The 17,852-nt window shown below is 39.0% G+C and overlaps 1 pseudogene across 1 annotated transcript; it reads right to left on the bottom strand.

Annotated features, from left to right (window-relative positions):
• Positions 1-13,719: 13,719 nt before the first annotated feature.
• Positions 13,720-16,731, bottom strand: LOC106598440 (haptoglobin-like; annotated as a pseudogene). The gene is made up of 4 exons (XR_006763325.1): positions 16,545-16,731; positions 16,104-16,216; positions 14,669-14,937; positions 13,720-14,483 (listed from the first exon to the last, which is right to left on the bottom strand). The product of XR_006763325.1 is annotated as a haptoglobin-like (transcript).
• Positions 16,732-17,852: the final 1,121 nt, after the last annotated feature.

Genomic DNA, 17,852 nt, shown 5'->3' with positions numbered 1-17,852 from the left:
ACCCACTACCCCATTCCACTACTTTGACCCTATCTGCTCCTGCACCAGGCCAACTAACCCTACACTCATTAAAACCCACTACCCCATTCCACTACTTTGACCCTATCTGCTCCTGCACCAGGCCAACTAACCCTACACTCATTAAAACCCACTACCCCATTCCACTACTTTGACCCTATCTGCTCCTGCACCAGGCCAACTAACCCTACACTCATTAAAACCCCACTACCCCCATTCCACTACTTTGACCCTATCTGCTCCTGCACCAGGCCAACTAACCCTACACTCATTAAAACCCACTACCCCATTCCACTACTTTGACCCTATCTGCTCCTGCACCAGGCCAACTAACCCTACACTCATTAAGACCCACTACCCCATTCCACTACTTTGACCCTATCTGCTCCTGCACCAGGCCAACTAACCCTACACTCATTAAAACCCACTACCCCATTCCACTACTTTGACCCTATCTGCTCCTGCACCAGGCCAACTAACCCTACACTCATTAAAACCCACTACCCCCATTCCACTACTTTGACCCTATCTGCTCCTGCACCAGGCCAACTAACCCTACACTCATTAAAACCCACTACCCCATTCCACTACTTTGACCCTATCTGCTTCTGCACCAGGCCAACTAACCCTACACTCATTAAAACCCACTACCCCATTCCACTACTTTGACCCTATCTGCTCCTGCACCAGGCCAACGGCCTGGGAGGACAGGACACCACCACTCAACACACCCTGGAACTCTTCTGAAGTCAAATCTAGTATGACCAAATACTTCTCTGCAGCTGCCACCAAAACAACATATTTTTGTTCTGTGATTTACATTCCATTTCTGCGGTACAGTTGATAACCATTTGCTATGAACACTAAGAAGCCAACCTTACTGAAGCATATATCACTGGTTGGCCCATCCCTCTGTGCTGTCACAGATCTACTACTCACAGGGATCCTCTCAGGACCCCTCAGCCTTGACCCATCCTCCTCTACTTTCTTCACTGCCTCAGCAGTGACAACCTGTTCCCAACAGTGGGGTCAGTGGGATTGGATAGGGGCCCCTCTACCTCTCTCTCTCTCTCTCTCTCTTTGACTGGAGGAGACAGGTGAAATGGTGTGTCTCCTCTGGTCAACAATACTCACCTTGAGAGACTCCACAGCCTGTTGGAGCTCCTTCAGCTCCTTCTCTCTCTCCTGGAATCTCTGCTGGACCTTCTGCTGACTCATCCCCAGCTGCCTCTGTGGAGAATCACTCTTCAATGAGCTATCAAGCTTTATTAGTCCAGTAGATCAATAGTATAGTAATGTGACATAGGGCCCATAGAGAGGAAGGTCTAAAAAATGGATGGTCCATTTACTAAATGATATTTATTTGTTGCTATGTGAATGATTATAGTTTTTATGGTAGGACTACATGTATCAACGGGTTGAGACTGAACTTTGGACTCATAAAAGGCCATTCAGAATGATAATAGTGTTTGACATTATAAAATGGTGATACATCTGGAGAATCTGGGTTGACATATCTATATATTCAAGGTTTGTGTTCATATTTGTTCTGCTGAGGATCCATTTCATTTCAATGATCTCATATTCAAACAGCCTTAGTTCCTACTGTATCTTTAATTCTTTGTTTATCAGACAGTCACCAACAAGTTGTTCTGGTCTTACCTGTTTCTCAGTCCTCTCTGCTGCAGCTGACACTGTATCATGGCCTTTATGTTCATCCATTGTACACATCAGACAGATACACTGCTGATCGGTACGACAGTAAACCTCCAGCAGTTTGTCATGATGAGAGCAGATCTTCTCCTGTAGTTGTGCGGTGGCTTTGACCAGCTTGTGCTTCTTCAAAGCAGGAGATTCGTAGTGAGATTGGAGGTGAGTCTCACAGTAAGAGGCCAGACACGCCAGACAGGACATGAGGGCTTTCTGCTTTCTGGTCCCAGTGCAGACATCACACGCCACATCTCTAGGTCCAGCATAGCACAGAGACGGAGGGGGAGCAGCCTGGAGTCCTGTCTTCTTCAGTTTCTCCACCACCTCAGCCAACATGTTATTTTTCCTCAGATTAGGCCTTGGAGTGAAGGTCTCTCTGCACTGAGGACAGCTATAGACCCCTTTCAGAACATCCTGATCCCAGCAGCCCTCAATACAGCTCCTACAGTAACTGTGTCCACAGGGGATGGCGACTGGTTCCTTCAGTAGATCCAGACAGACAGAACAACAGAACTGGTCCTGGTCCAGCAGAACTCCCTGTTGAGCCATTTGGACGGTTGTTCACTCTCACACAGACAGACGACACAGAGACTCAGATCAGTTTCGTTTCCTCAGAAGAGAGTTTGTGAAGGGGGATGGATTTCCTGGTTCTGCCAGAGGGGTGGGGTTAGAGGGAGGGTGGGGTTAGAGGAATGCAGGAAGAGAGAGAGGAACTGCAAGCAACATCAAGAGGGAGACAAATAGTCTTGTTCCAATGTTAGAGCCCTTAACATGGAACAAATGACATAATGAATCTTAAAATGTGAGTTGTTAGAATATATGAAGGGTAACAGTTTTCTATGAAGTACGTATGTATCATTATTTTAATCACCTTTATAATGCCTTATAAATCAATAAGTCCTGAGGAGGTGTGATATATGGTTATTATACAGTACCGCGGCTAAGGGCTGTTCTTAGACAAGACACAACACGGATTGAGAATTATCTAACACTTTCAACAATACAATCACATTTTATTTCATTGGTTTCATACACATATTTATCAGATGTTATTGTGGGTGAAGTGAAATGCTTGTGTTCCCAGCTCACAGAGGGCAAATCTAAAAAGTCAATGAAAATATTAGGACAAGCAATGATATATATATATATATATATATATATATATATACACTGTGTATTGTGATGTGATGCATAGACAATTTGGAGTACATCTGTAGTATATCTGAAGAATAGTAGATGTACAGTAGTAGTTATATAGGATGAACCATGACTAGAATACAGTATATACATATGAAGTGGACAGCAGTAGTTATATAGGATGAACCATGACTAGAATACAGTATATACATATGAAGTGGACAGCAGTAGTTATATAGGATGAACCAGGACTAGAATACAGTATATACATATGAAGTGGACAGCAGTAGTTATATAGGATGAACCATGACTAGAATACAGTATATACATATGAAGTAGACAGCAGTAGTTATATAGGATGAACCAGGACTAGAATACAGTATATACATATGAAGTAGACAGCAGTAGTTATATAGGATGAACCAGGACTAGAATACAGTATATACATATGAAGTGGACAGCAGTAGTTATATAGGATGAACCAGGACTAGAATACAGTATATACATATGAAGTGGACAGCAGTAGTTATATAGGATGAACCAGGACTAGAATACAGTATATACATATGAAGTGGACAGCAGTAGTTATATAGGATGAACCAGGACTAGAATACAGTATATACATATGAAGTGGACAGCAGTAGTTATATAGGATGAACCATGACTAGAATACAGTATATACATATGAAGTGGACAGCAGTAGTTATATAGGATGAACCATGACTGGAATACAGTATATACATATGAAGTGGACAGCAGTAGTTATATAGGATGAACCATGACTAGAATACAGTATATACATATGAAGTGGACAGCAGTAGTTATATAGGATGAACCAGGACTAGAATACAGTATATACATATGAAGTGGACAGCAGTAGTTATATAGGATGAACCATGACTAGAATACAGTATATACATATGAAGTGGACAGCAGTAGTTATATAGGATGAACCATGACTGGAATACAGTATATACATATGAAGTGGACAGCAGTAGTTATATAGGATGAACCAGGACTAGAATACAGTATATACACATATGAAGTGGACAGCAGTAGTTATATAGGATGAACCAGGACTAGAATACAGTATATACATATGAAGTGGACAGCAGTAGTTATATAGGATGAACCATGACTAGAATACAGTATATACATATGAAGTGGACAGCAGTAGTTATATAGGATGAACCATGACTAGAATACAGTATATACATATGAAGTGGACAGCAGTAGTTATATAGGATGAACCATGACTAGAATACAGTATATACATATGAAGTGGACAGCAGTAGTTATATAGGATGAACCAGGACTAGAATACAGTATATACATATGAAGTGGACAGCAGTAGTTATATAGGATGAACCAGGACTAGAATACAGTATATACATATGAAGTGGACAGCAGTAGTTATATAGGATGAACCATGACTAGAATACAGTATATACATATGAAGTAGACAGCAGTAGTTATATAGGATGAACCAGGACTAGAATACAGTATATACATATGAAGTGGACAGCAGTAGTTATATAGGATGAACCAGGACTAGAATACAGTATATACATATGAAGTGGACAGCAGTAGTTATACAGGATGAACCAGGACTAGAATACAGTATATACATATGAAGTGGACAGCAGTAGTTATATAGGATGAACCAGGACTAGAATACAGTATACTGTAGGTTCTCCTGTCTTACTTTCTGTCATGTTGAGATGGGTTAGTTCTTCTTGAGAGAACTAACCCAAAATTAGTCGAACTAACCCAAAATTAGTTGAAAGGCTAAGGGATTCTCTTCCTGAGAAGAAGCTGACAGCCTTCAAACAGAGCAAAAAAAGTGGTCCCAAACAATATGTCAAAATGAATAAAAAAATGATACAGCTGTCTTTAATAAGATCAAACTGAACTAACTGCTATCTTGAAATGTTGAAAAAGTGTTTTTAAATAGGCATCCTATCATTTGAAAATTAGTCGAAAGGCTAAGTGATTCTCCTCCTGACAAGAAGTTGACAGCCTTCAAACATAGTGCAAAACAAGTGGGCATGAACATAGAATATTTTTGGGTCAAAAAAAATAATATACAGCTGTCTTTAATAAGATCAAACTGAACTAACTGCTATCTTGAAATGTTGAAAAAGTGTTTTTAAATAGCTCAGTCTTATCACTCAATATGAGTCAAAATCTGTCACTTCCAGGAGTGCTCATTTTGTCAAAAATGAAAAAATGAAAAAAATAACAACTCACAGCTGTGTTAATAGACCCAACTCAAACATCTGCTATCTTGAAATGTCCAAAAAAGGTATTTAAATGGGCCTACCAGACATCTTCTTGAGAGAAGATAAGGCCAGGGATCTCTCTGGTCACCCACAAAGCCATTTCCTCCTTTGGCCGTCTCTCCTTCCAGTTCTCTGCTGCCAATGACTGGAACGAACTACAACAATCTCTGAAACTGGAAACACATATCTCCCTCACTAGCTTTAAGCACCAGCTGTCAGAGCAGCTCACAGATCACTGCACCTGTACATAGCCCATCTATAATTTAGCCCAAACTACTACTTGTTCCCCTACTGTATTTATTTATTTATTTATTTTGCTCCTTTGCACCATATTATTTATATTTTAACTTTGAACTTTCTTCAAATTATAAATCTACCATTCCAGTGTTTTACTTGCTATATTGTATTTACTTTGCCACCATGGCCTTTTTGCCTTTACCTCCCTTATCTCACCTAATTTGCTCACAATGTATATAGACTTATGTTTTTACTGTATTATTGACTGTATGTTTGTTTTACTCCATGTGTAACTCTGTGTTTTTGTATGTTGTCGAACTGCTTTGCTTTATCTTGGCCAGGTCGCAATTGTAAATGAGAACTTGTTCTCAACTTGCCTACCTGGTTAAATAAAGGTGAAATAAATAAAAATGTATATACTGTATTCTAGTCACGGTTCATCCTATATAACTACTGCTGTCCACTTCATATGTATATACTGTATTCTAGTCATGGTTCATCCTATATAACTACTGCTGTCCACTTCATATGTATATACTGTATTCTAGTCCTGGTTCATCCTATATAACTACTGCTGTCCACTTCATATGTATATACTGTATTCTAGTCCTGGTTCATCCTATATAACTACTGCTGTCCACTTCATATGTATATACTGTATTCTAGTCCTGGTTCATCCTATATAACTGCTGCTGTCCACTTCATATGAATATACTGTATTCCAGTCCTGGTTCATCCTATATAACTACTGCTGTCCACTTCATATGTATATACTGTATTCTAGTCATGGTTCATCCTATATAACAACTGCTGCCACTTCATATGTATATACTGTATTCTAGTCCTGGTTCATCCTATATAACTACTGCTGTCCACTTCATATGTATATACTGTATTCCAGTCATGGTTCATCCTATATAACTACTGCTGTCCACTTCATATGTATATACTGTATTCTAGTCATGGTTCATCCTATATAACTACTGCTGTCCACTTCATATGTATATACTGTATTCTAGTCATGGTTCATCCTATATAACTACTGCTGTCCACTTCATATGTATATACTGTATTCTAGTCCTGGTTCATCCTATATAACTACTGCTGCCCACTTCATATGTATATACTGTATTCTAGTCCTGGTTCATCCTATATAACTACTGCTGTCCACTTCATATGTATATACTGTATTCTAGTCCTGGTTCATCCTATATAACTACTGCTGTCCACTTCATATGTATATACTGTATTCTAGTCATGGTTCATCCTATATAACTACTGCTGTCCACTTCATATGTATATACTGTATTCTAGTCATGGTTCATCCTATATAACTACTGCTGTCCACTTCATATGTATATACTGTATTCTAGTCCTGGTTCATCCTATATAACTACTGCTGTCCACTTCATATGTATATACTGTATTCTAGTCCTGGTTCATCCTATATAACTACTGCTGTCCACTTCATATGTATATACTGTATTCTAGTCCTGGTTCATCCTATATAACTACTGCTGTCCACTTCATATGTATATACTGTATTCTAGTCCTGGTTCATCCTATATAACTACTGCTGTCCACTTCATATGTATATACTGTATTCTAGTCCTGGTTCATCCTATATAACTACTGCTGTCCACTTCATATGTATATACTGTATTCTAGTCCTGGTTCATCCTATATAACTACTGCTGTCCACTTCATATGTATATACTGTATTCTAGTCATGGTTCATCCTATATAACTACTGCTGTCCACTTCATATGTATATACTGTATTCTAGTCCTGGTTCATCCTATATAACTACTGCTGTCCACTTCATATGTATATACTGTATTCTAGTCATGGTTCATCCTATATAACTACTGCTGTCCACTTCATATGTATATACTGTATTCTAGTCATGGTTCATCCTATATAACTACTGCTGTCCACTTCATATGTATATACTGTATTCTAGTCATGGTTCATCCTATATAACTACTGCTGTCCACTTCATATGTATATACTGTATTCTAGTCCTGGTTCATCCTATATAACTACTGCTGTCCACTTCATATGTATATACTGTATTCTAGTCCTGGTTCATCCTATATAACTACTGCTGTCCACTTCATATGTATATACTGTATTCTAGTCCTGGTTCATCCTATATAACTACTGCTGTCCACTTCATATGTATATACTGTATTCTAGTCCTGGTTCATCCTATATAACTACTGCTGTCCACTTCATATGTATATACTGTATTCTAGTCCTGGTTCATCCTATATAACTACTGCTGTCCACTTCATATGTATATACTGTATTCTAGTCATGGTTCATCCTATATAACTACTGCTGTCCACTTCATATGTATATACTGTATTCTAGTCCTGGTTCATCCTATATAACTACTGCTGTCCACTTCATATGTATATACTGTATTCTAGTCATGGTTCATCCTATATAACTACTGCTGTCCACTTCATATGTATATACTGTATTCTAGTCATGGTTCATCCTATATAACTACTGCTGTCCACTTCATATGTATATACTGTATTCTAGTCATGGTTCATCCTATATAACTACTGCTGTCCACTTCATATGTATATACTGTATTCTAGTCCTGGTTCATCCTATATAACTACTGCTGTCCACTTCATATGTATATACTGTATTCTAGTCAAGGACTATCCTATTTAATTATTGCTGTCCACATACTGTTCTTCAGATATACTACATATTTGATCCATATTACCTATACATCCCTTTACATTTATATATACACTACCGGTCAAAAGTTTTAGAACAATTAAGGCTTTTTCTTTATTTGTACTATTTTCAACATTGTAGAATAATAGTGAAGACATCAAGACTATGAAATATCAGATATGGAATCATGTAGTAACCAAAAAAAGTGTTATATTTATATATTTTATATTTCAGATTCTTCAAAGTAGCCACCCTTTGCCTTGATGACAGCTTTGCACAATCTTGGCATTCTCTCAACCAGCTTCATGAGATAGTCACCTGGAATGCATTTCAATTAACAGGTGTGCCTTGTTAAAGTTAATTTGTGGAATTTCTTTCCTTCTAAATGCATTTGAGCAAATCAGTTGTGTTGTGACAAGGTAGGGTTGGTATACAGAAGATAAGCCCTATTTGGTAAAAGACCAAGTCCATATTATTGCAAGAACAGCTCAAATAAGCAGAGAAACGACATGAATGTAAAAATAAAGAAAAACCCTTGAATGAGTAAGTGTGTCCCAACATTTGACTGGTACTGTATATATATATATATACTCCAGACTGGTTCTCTGTGTATATATATATATATATATATATATATATATATATATATATATATATATATATATATATATATACTCCAGACTGGTTCTCTGTGTATATATATATATATACTCCAGACTGGTTCTGTGTGTATATATATATATATACTCCAGACTGGTTCTGTGTGTATATATATATATACTCCAGACTGGTTCTATGTATATATATATATATATATATATATATATATATATATATACTCCAGACGGGTACTGTGTGTATATATATATATATATACTCCAGACTGGTTCTGTGTATATATATATACTCCAGACTGGTACTGTGTGTGTATATATATATATATATATATTATATATATATATACTCCAGACTGGTTCTGTGTGTGTATATATATATATATATATATATATACACTCCAGACTGGTTCTGTGTGTGTATATATATATATATATATATATATATATATATATATATATATATATATACTCCAGACTGGTTCTGTGTGTATGTGTGTGTATATATATGTGTGTATATATATATACTCCAGACTGGTTCTGTGTGTGTGTGTGTGTGTGTATATATATATATATTCACACACACATATACACACATATATATATACACACATATACACACAGTATATACTCAGTATATATATTTATATTCCAGGACTCCAACATTGCTCATCCTAATATTTCTATATTTCTTAATTCCTTTACTTTTTACTGTCACGTCCTGACCAGTAATAGGGGTTATTTGTTATTGTAGTTTGGTCAGGACGTGGCAGGGGGTGTTTGGTTTATGTGGTTCGGGCTATGTATTTAGGTAGAGGGGTGTTTGGTTTATGTGGTTCGGGCTATGTATTTAGGTAGAGGGGTGTTTGGTTTATGTGGTTCGGGCTATGTATTTAGGTAGAGGGGTGTTTGGTTTATGTGGTTCGGGCTATGTATTTAGGTAGAGGGGTGTTTGTTTTATGTGGTTCGGGCTATGTATTTAGGTAGAGGGGTGTTTGTTTTATGTGGTTCGGGCTATGTATTTACGTAGAGGGGTGTTTGGTTTATGTGGTTCGGGCTATGTATTTAGATAGAGGGGTGTTTGGTTTATGTGGTCCGGGGTTTGTTAGTCTATGTTCTATGTTAGTGTATTTCTATGTTCTGTCTTGTCTATTGTAGTTCTATGTTTAGTTAATTGGGGTTGGACCTTCAATTGGAGGCAGCTGGTTATCGTTGCCTCTGATCGAAGGTCCTATAATTAGGAGTTTGTTTGTCATGGGGATTTTGTGGCAGATTGTTGCTGTGTATAGCTTTGTTCCTTACCGGCCTGTTCTTTGTCCTTTAATAAAAGAAGATGAGTTTACATTTTCCCACTGCGTCTTGGTCTAAACCCTACGACACCTGTGACATTTACATTAGGGTGTATTGTTAGATACTACTGCACTGTTGGAACCAGGAACACAAGCATTTCACTACACCCACAATAACATCTACTAAATATGTGTATGTGACCAATAACATTTTTATTTGATTGTATTTTTGAAAGTGTTACATAATTCTCAATCCGCTTTACGTCGTGCCTAAAAACAGCACTTAGCCGTGGTACTGTATATTAGCCATATACTGTCACCACTTCCACCGAAGTCATTTCCTCTCCTTGTTCGGGCGGTCGGCGTCACCGGTCTTCTAGTCATTGTCGATCCACTTTTTTTCATTTTCCATTTGTTTTGTCTTGTTTTCTTACACATCTGGTTTCCATTTCCATCATGAATTGTTGTGTATTTAACCCTCTGTTCCCCCATGTCCTTGTGTGGAATTGTTTGTTTGTAAGTGCTTGTACTCTGTTACTGGTGCGCATCGGGTTTTGTACCCATGTAGGTTCGTTTTGTATTAAACTGCTCCGGCTATTACCTATCTCTGCTCTCCTGCGTCTGACTTCACTGCCACCAGGTCCGCAATCCTTACATATACCACACCTCCTCAGGCCTTATTGCTTATTAGAACACATAAGTGTATTATAAGGCATTATAAAGGTCATTAAAATAATTAGAATATGTACTTCATAGAAACGGTTACCCTTTATATTCTAATAACTCACATTTTAAGATTCATTATTTCATTTATTCCATGTTAAGGGCTCTAACCAAGGAACAAGACTATTTGTCTCCCTCTTGCTGTTGCATGCAGTTCCTCTCTCTCTTCCTCCCTCCCTCTAACCCCTCCCTCCCTCTAACCCCACCCCTCTGGCAGAACCAGGAAGTCCATCCCCCTTCACAAACTCTCTTCTGAGGAAACGAAACTGATCTGAGTCTCTGTGTCGTCTGTCTATGTGAGAGTGAACAACCGTCCAAATGGCTCAACAGGGAGTTCTGCTGGACCAGGACCAGTTCTGTTGTTCTGTCTGTCTGGATCTACTGAAGGAGCCTGTCACTACTGCCTGTGGGCACAGTTACTGTAGGAGCTGTATTGAGGGCTGCTGGGATCAGGATGTTCTGAAAGGGGTCTATAGCTGTCCTCAGTGCAGACAGACCTTCAGTCCGAGGCCTACGCTGAGTAAAAATAACATGTTGGCTGAAATGTAGAGAAAGTGTTTTAAAATAGGCATCCTATCATTTGAAAATTAGTTGAAAGGCTAAGTGATTCTCCTCCTGAGAAGAAGCTGACAGCCTTCAAACATAGTGCAAAAAAAGTGGTCCCAAAAAATATGTCAAAATGAATAAAAAAATGATACAGCTGTCTTTAATAAGATCAAACTGAACTAACTGCTATCTTGAAATGTTGAAAAAGTGTTTTTAAATAGCTCAGTCTTATCACTCAATATGAGTCAAAATCTGTCACTTCCAGGACTGCTCATTTTGTCAAAAATGAAAAAATGAAAAAAATAACTACTCACAGCTGTGTTAAAACCTCTTGGGGATAGGGGGCAGTATTGAGAATTTTGAAAAAAAATATGTGCCCATTTTTAACTGCCTCCTACACCAACTCAGAAGCTAGAATATGCATATTATTGTTCAGGTTTGGATAGAAAACACTGAATTTTCTAAAACTGTTTGAATGGTGTCTGTAAGTATAACAGAACTCATATGGCAGTCAAAACCCTGAGACAAATTCTGACCGGAAGTGGATACCTGATGTGTTGAATTACCTTTAAGCCTATGCCATTGAAACACACAGGGGCTTATTAATCGTTGAGCACTTCCTATGGCTTCCACTAGATGTCACCAGTCTTTACAAAGTGTTTTGAGTCTTATACTGTGAGATCTGACCGAACAAGAGCCTTGGAACGGTGATGGCCGATTAGACTCTGGCGCGCGAGTTCATGTTGGGTACTCTCGTTCCAATACGTTTTAAAAGAGAATGCAATCGTCCGCCTTGAATATTATTCATGTTCTGGTTAAAAAAGGCACTAATGATTTATGCTATACAACGTTCGACATGTTTGAACAAACGTAAGTATTTTTTCTCCCTTCTTTCATGAAGAGAAGTCCGGCGGGCTTAGATCATGTGCTAACAACACGGAGCTTTTTGGACATAAATTATGAGCTTTTTCGAACAAAACTACATTTGTTATGGACCTGGGATTCCTGGAAGTGACATCTGATGAAGAGAATCAAAGGTAATGGATTATTTACATAGTATTTTCGATTTTAGATCTCTCCAACATGGCGGTTAGTCTGTATCGCAAAGCGTATTTTTATGGGCGCAGTGCTCAGATTATTGCAAAGTGTGATTTCCCAGTAAGGTTATTTTTAAATCTGGCAATCCGGTTGCGTTCAAGAGATGTAAATCTATAATTCTTTGAATGACAATATAATATTTTACCAATGTTTTCGAATAGTAATTATTTAATTTGTCGTGCTGATTTGACTGGCGGTTATTGGAGGGAAACGATTTCCTCAACATCAACGCCATAGTAAAACGCTGTTTTTGGATATAAATATGAACTTGATAGAACTAAAAATGCATGTATTGTCTAACATAATGTCCTAGGAGTGTCATCTGATGGAGATTGTAAAAGGTTAGTGCATAATTTTAGCTGGTTTTCTGCTTTTGGTGATGCCTGTCTTTGAATTGACAAAACATTACACACAGCTATTGTCAATGTACTCTCCTAACATAATCTAACTTTATGCTTTCGCCGTAAAGCCTTTTTGAAATCGGACAACGTGGTTAGATTAAGGAGATGTTTATCTTTCAAAGGGTGTAAGATAGTTGTATTTTTGAGAAATTTGAATTATGACATTTAATTGTTTTCAAATTTGGCGCTCTTGATATTTCACCTGTTGTTGATAGGGTGTACCAGGGGTGGGACGCATGCGTCCCACATAGCCCCTAGTACATAGAGATTAAAGGAAAAAGCTTCTACCAGTCCGTGGTGAGTAATCCCAGTTCTGATGTCCAGAAGTTATTTTCGGTCGTAAGAGACGGTAGCAGCAACATTATGTACAAAATAAGTTAAAAATAAGTTACAAACAACACAAAAAAATGAACAAAATAGCACAATTGATTACGGGCATGTAAAACATCAGCCATACTCTTCGGCACCATTTCTGAGATATCTCTTGTTGAAACTGAACAAATTGTGGTACAGCAGGCTGCTCCAAAGCAAGAGAGCTATTAACTAGTGTTGAGCTGTGATGACAAGCCTTTTGTCTTCTGTATTTAAATTAGTCACTAACCAGGAGTGACATGACCTCCATTCCCCTGCTGGGAGGGATTCTAGACCCTCGTTTATGTAGCTCTATTTTAGAACAAGTTATTTCCTTCTTGAATGATTTTCATGACAAATCTACTAAAAAACCCTTGCTGGTCTCAACACAATATCCTCCTTGGCCAGATAACAATTTTCCTTAATAATTCCATTACTTAAATGAACTTCAAAATCGTCTCATGTCCTAGCTGTAGGCTACTTGTTTTAATGGCTCTAACATGCTCTAAGGTTCCAGCTTGTAGAGATGATCTAAAACATGTTTCCCAGCATTCTAAAATGAGTTGAAGAAAATGTGAATAAAAGTTATAAGGTGAAACATCGGAAACCAAACTTCTTAGGAGAGATTAATTTATTGAAAATCCTTTGAAATCAACATCGGAAGACACACTCAATCAGGCGGGGGCACACACTCAATGAAAGTCGAAACTTGAGAGAGTTTTACAAGATCAAGTCAGAAAATTACTTTGTTAGCAAAGGCATAATGGAGATTATGAGCCCCGGCTCTCATATCTGAAACTGTGCTGAGTGGAGGCTACAACTGCCTCGAAAACATCTCAGACATTACACTGGAGCGGAGACTGGCTGATTTCTCACTGTCACCCCTGAGGACACTGTTGATCCAAGGCATGTAGGCAGAGAGCTTCATGTAGACAGCGTATTTCCTCACGGCACAGGCCTTATCGAAGGACAGGATCCCTGCAGCATACACTCTGCCGTCTTTGGGGTCCTGGACTGCCAGGGCACCGCCTGCATCCCCAAAGCACACATTCTCCTGGTACTTGCTGGCTCCAGTACAGAACATGTTGTCGTCTATGGTTGGAGTGCTGCCACCACGGTTGTACTCTGCCTTACAGAAGCTATGCGATGCCACAGGCAATACCAGGTGTTTCAGTGACTCAGCGGGGGTGAAGTGGACCCCCAACCCCAGCCTGTGATGATGCCTTTCTCCTGGGCTGCCTCAGCCAGGTCCTCACCCCTCTCAGGCAGAGGGATGGGCATCACAGCCTCGCTCAAGGTGAATGGCTCCTTCAGCTGAATCAGAGCCAGGTCGTTGTCCCAGTCTGACACGCTCTGGAAGCCTGGGTGCAGAACCACCTAGAAGGGGAAGGGAATAATTCATAGGACCTTTTTTTTGACGATCTACTGTATTTGTGCTCTAACTACCTATAAGACTGAAAATGATGATGTAGGTGAGAGAGCCCAGTGCAGTTCTGCTTGCTGTAAATACTGAATTGTCTGTATATTGTTTGAAAGAGATGGTAATGGGTATACTAGCTCACCTTTTCTACAGCAACTTCTTTGGAGTCATTGGCTTGGGAGTATCGCGTGATGCCTAGGTACACCTTGGGGATGATTGGTTCTTTCCCCTGGGTGTCCTGCCTACTCTTCCTGACAAACAAGTTCCTGCCAGCGGTCAGGACCCAGCGGTCAGAGATTAGAGCTCCCCCAGCGAAGCCCCCGTTCATGACGTTTTTACTCAGATAGACCATGGCCTGCCAGGGGACATGAGGGGCCAGGGTGCCCCCAACCATACGCCTGAAGCGCAGGTCTGGGCAAGAAACACAACAACATTATTTCTATACAATCTCTATATGGTTAAAACATCCCCAACTCAGCACCACCTAGCACTTACTGCTGTGCAACTCAAACACAACCATAAAAGATTATTGCAGAAAAATGAAATGTGCCTCAATACAATTCCAGCCTTTGTTTTAGTTTGAGTTTGAGTTTGCTAAAATCAACACTATTCACTTGAATACACATAGCATTTGGTAGTAGCTTTCTGGAACCTTTTAGCTTTGACCTGACAAAAGTTCAGTAAATTCATTAATCATCTACTATTATCTAAAAAAAATAAGTGTTGTCATGACTTGAGCCAGACAAGGCTAGCTTTCACAGAATTACCTTGGAGGTCACAATACGCAGAAACCTAGATGAGGATGGAATTAGTGTCATTTCTCTTCTCAAACATTTTCCTGAAACGTTTGATGAGAGGTGGATTTTGAGGAATTTTACTTTTCAAGGCTTTCATGCTCTGTAGATTTTCCTAATGACATATTTTACCATCCAGCTTGGAGGAAGCTGAGACTGAGGATCTCTCCTTCCTTTCCTCCCTGCTTGCCTTCTCTTTGATCCCTGTCATCTCATGTGTGTCGCTGCTGAATCGATTTTTAAGATAATCGGGATAATAGCTGTGAGCCGTGAGACTTAACAAGGTTCTCACTTGAAAGTGATAGTGACATCCTCATTTTGGCCACAGCTACTGTATTCTCCAACAGGCTGAATAGGAACAGCTTGTGTCTGCTCAGCTCAGAGTTGCGTAAGGGGATCCATAGTGAAGATTGGCTTCAGAACATCCGATGAGAGTGACAGTGTAATTGAAATGTGAGTGATATCCTTACACGAACCAGTCACAATGGGCCAGCAAATATAATATGTTTCGGAAATAGACAAATTGCACGTGTGAAAACACACGTGTAATGTGTAAGTCCAATATTTTTGGGCGATATTCTGCATCAATGGTGTCACTAACACCCACCTTAACATAGACATGGGACAAGAAAGGTTGTCAATGATCTTTAAAATGTACATGTTTTTGTTTGAAAACGTTTCATCCCTCTCACTTTGTTGACATTTCAATCTAAATCAGAAAAAGTAAGCCCGTATTGGCATAAGGCAGGGAGTTGGTTATGTGTCAGTTAGACAGATAGCTACCTGAATTGTCTGACATCTCATCAATTGATTTGGTTTTGATTTTGATTTTGATTTTGATTTTGTCCTGTTCCAGACAGACACAGGAGGCCGCGAGGAGCACTACCAGGGATGACCTGCGGACAGAAGGAACACATAAGTACAGTACACACACACAGAGCCAACTGACAGACAGCTCCCAAACACTCACTAGTACCACAACTAACGGTTCCTTTACTTAGGAAGTCTCTGGGCTTGCTTGTTAACCTATATTTAGAAAAGGTCTCTAGCTAGAGCAATTTGAATGTTTTTTGAAAGATTTAAGTAGCTGTGTTTCCCTGCCATTTTACAAAGATCCATTGTCCAAAGACATTTCAGAGATTCATTTGGATTGGTACTGCAATGACAACAATTGCCAGGCGACTAGGGTTTTGTTGAAGAAAGAATATGAAAAGTATAACATACCACATTTTGATGGAAATATCTGTTTATCAGTTTGTATGTTGAGCTGTGTCTCCTCTGTAAAGACGATGGTACTCCGTGAGAAGTTATAGGACCAAGGCCTTATATCTGCTGAGGAGAGAACTCACCCCCTGTCTGCCCACCGCTGGGAATTTTGCTGGACACAGCTTCAGTTCTGATTCCCGAAAATCGGAGAGATTGCAAAATCTCTGTTCATGCCAACCCATTATTGGAATCGTGTCCAAACCCTAACCCTGACCCCATCTGGAGCTCAGCCACAGCCAACTAGTATCAGAGAAGACCATCTGAGGGATAAATCATTTCATAGGGTATGAATTATGAAATCAGAACAGGATACAGCACATCTATAATTTGTGCGTCAATTTGGTTTATTGAAAGTAAATGAGGTGCATATAAATGCCGCATCAGAGTGTGTTATTTAAAAAATGTGATACCGTCATAGTTGTTGTTGTTTGTTGTTGACTCACATTTGCTGTTTACGACTCACTTTGGTAACACTGTACTTGACATCCAGCGTCATAAAACATTATGACACAGTCATAACCATGTCATAATATGTCATAACAGCTGACATAACTTGTCATAGCCTGTTATAATATGGTCATAACACTGTTATGACACATATTTGGACCTGTTGTGACATATATTGAGTTATTTTATGGCTGGTTATAACACCTACATAAGAGTGTCAAAACCCACAAAACCTACCACACAAGGCAAACCATTCCATTACACCATAGCCTACATGTCAACAGTATGTTTATGTTATATACAAATGTTTGAAATTGACCATATTCAATTATTGTAGTTGCTCACACATTGATGTCAGACATTTTTTTTTTATAAACAAAAACATTTATTTCACCTTTATTTAACCAGGTGGGCCAGTTGAGAACAAGTCCTTTATTTAACCAGGTAGGCCAGTTGAGAACAAGTCCTTTATTTAACCAGGTGGGCCAGTTGAGAACAAGTCCTTTATTTAACCAGGTAGGCCAGTTGAGAACAAGTCCTTTATTTAACCAGGTAGGCCAGTTGAGAACAAGTCCTTTATTTAACCAGGTAGGGCAGTTGAGAACAAGTCCTTTATTTAACCAGGTAGGCCAGTTGAGAACAAGTCCTTTATTTAAACAGGTGGGCCAGTTGAGAACAAGTTCTCATTTACAACTGCGACCTGGCCAAGATAAAGCAAAGCAGTTCGACACAAACAACAACACAGAGTTACACATGGAATAAACAGAAGTACAGTCAATAACACAATAAAAAAATCCAGTGTTATTAACACTGGAGTGA

Source organism: Salmo salar, unplaced genomic scaffold (assembly GCF_905237065.1).
Source record: "Salmo salar unplaced genomic scaffold, Ssal_v3.1, whole genome shotgun sequence".
Classification (NCBI taxonomy): Eukaryota; Metazoa; Chordata; class Actinopteri; order Salmoniformes; family Salmonidae; genus Salmo; species Salmo salar.
Note: the sequence above shows the minus strand (reverse complement) of the source record. Positions and strands in the feature narration are given on the sequence as shown.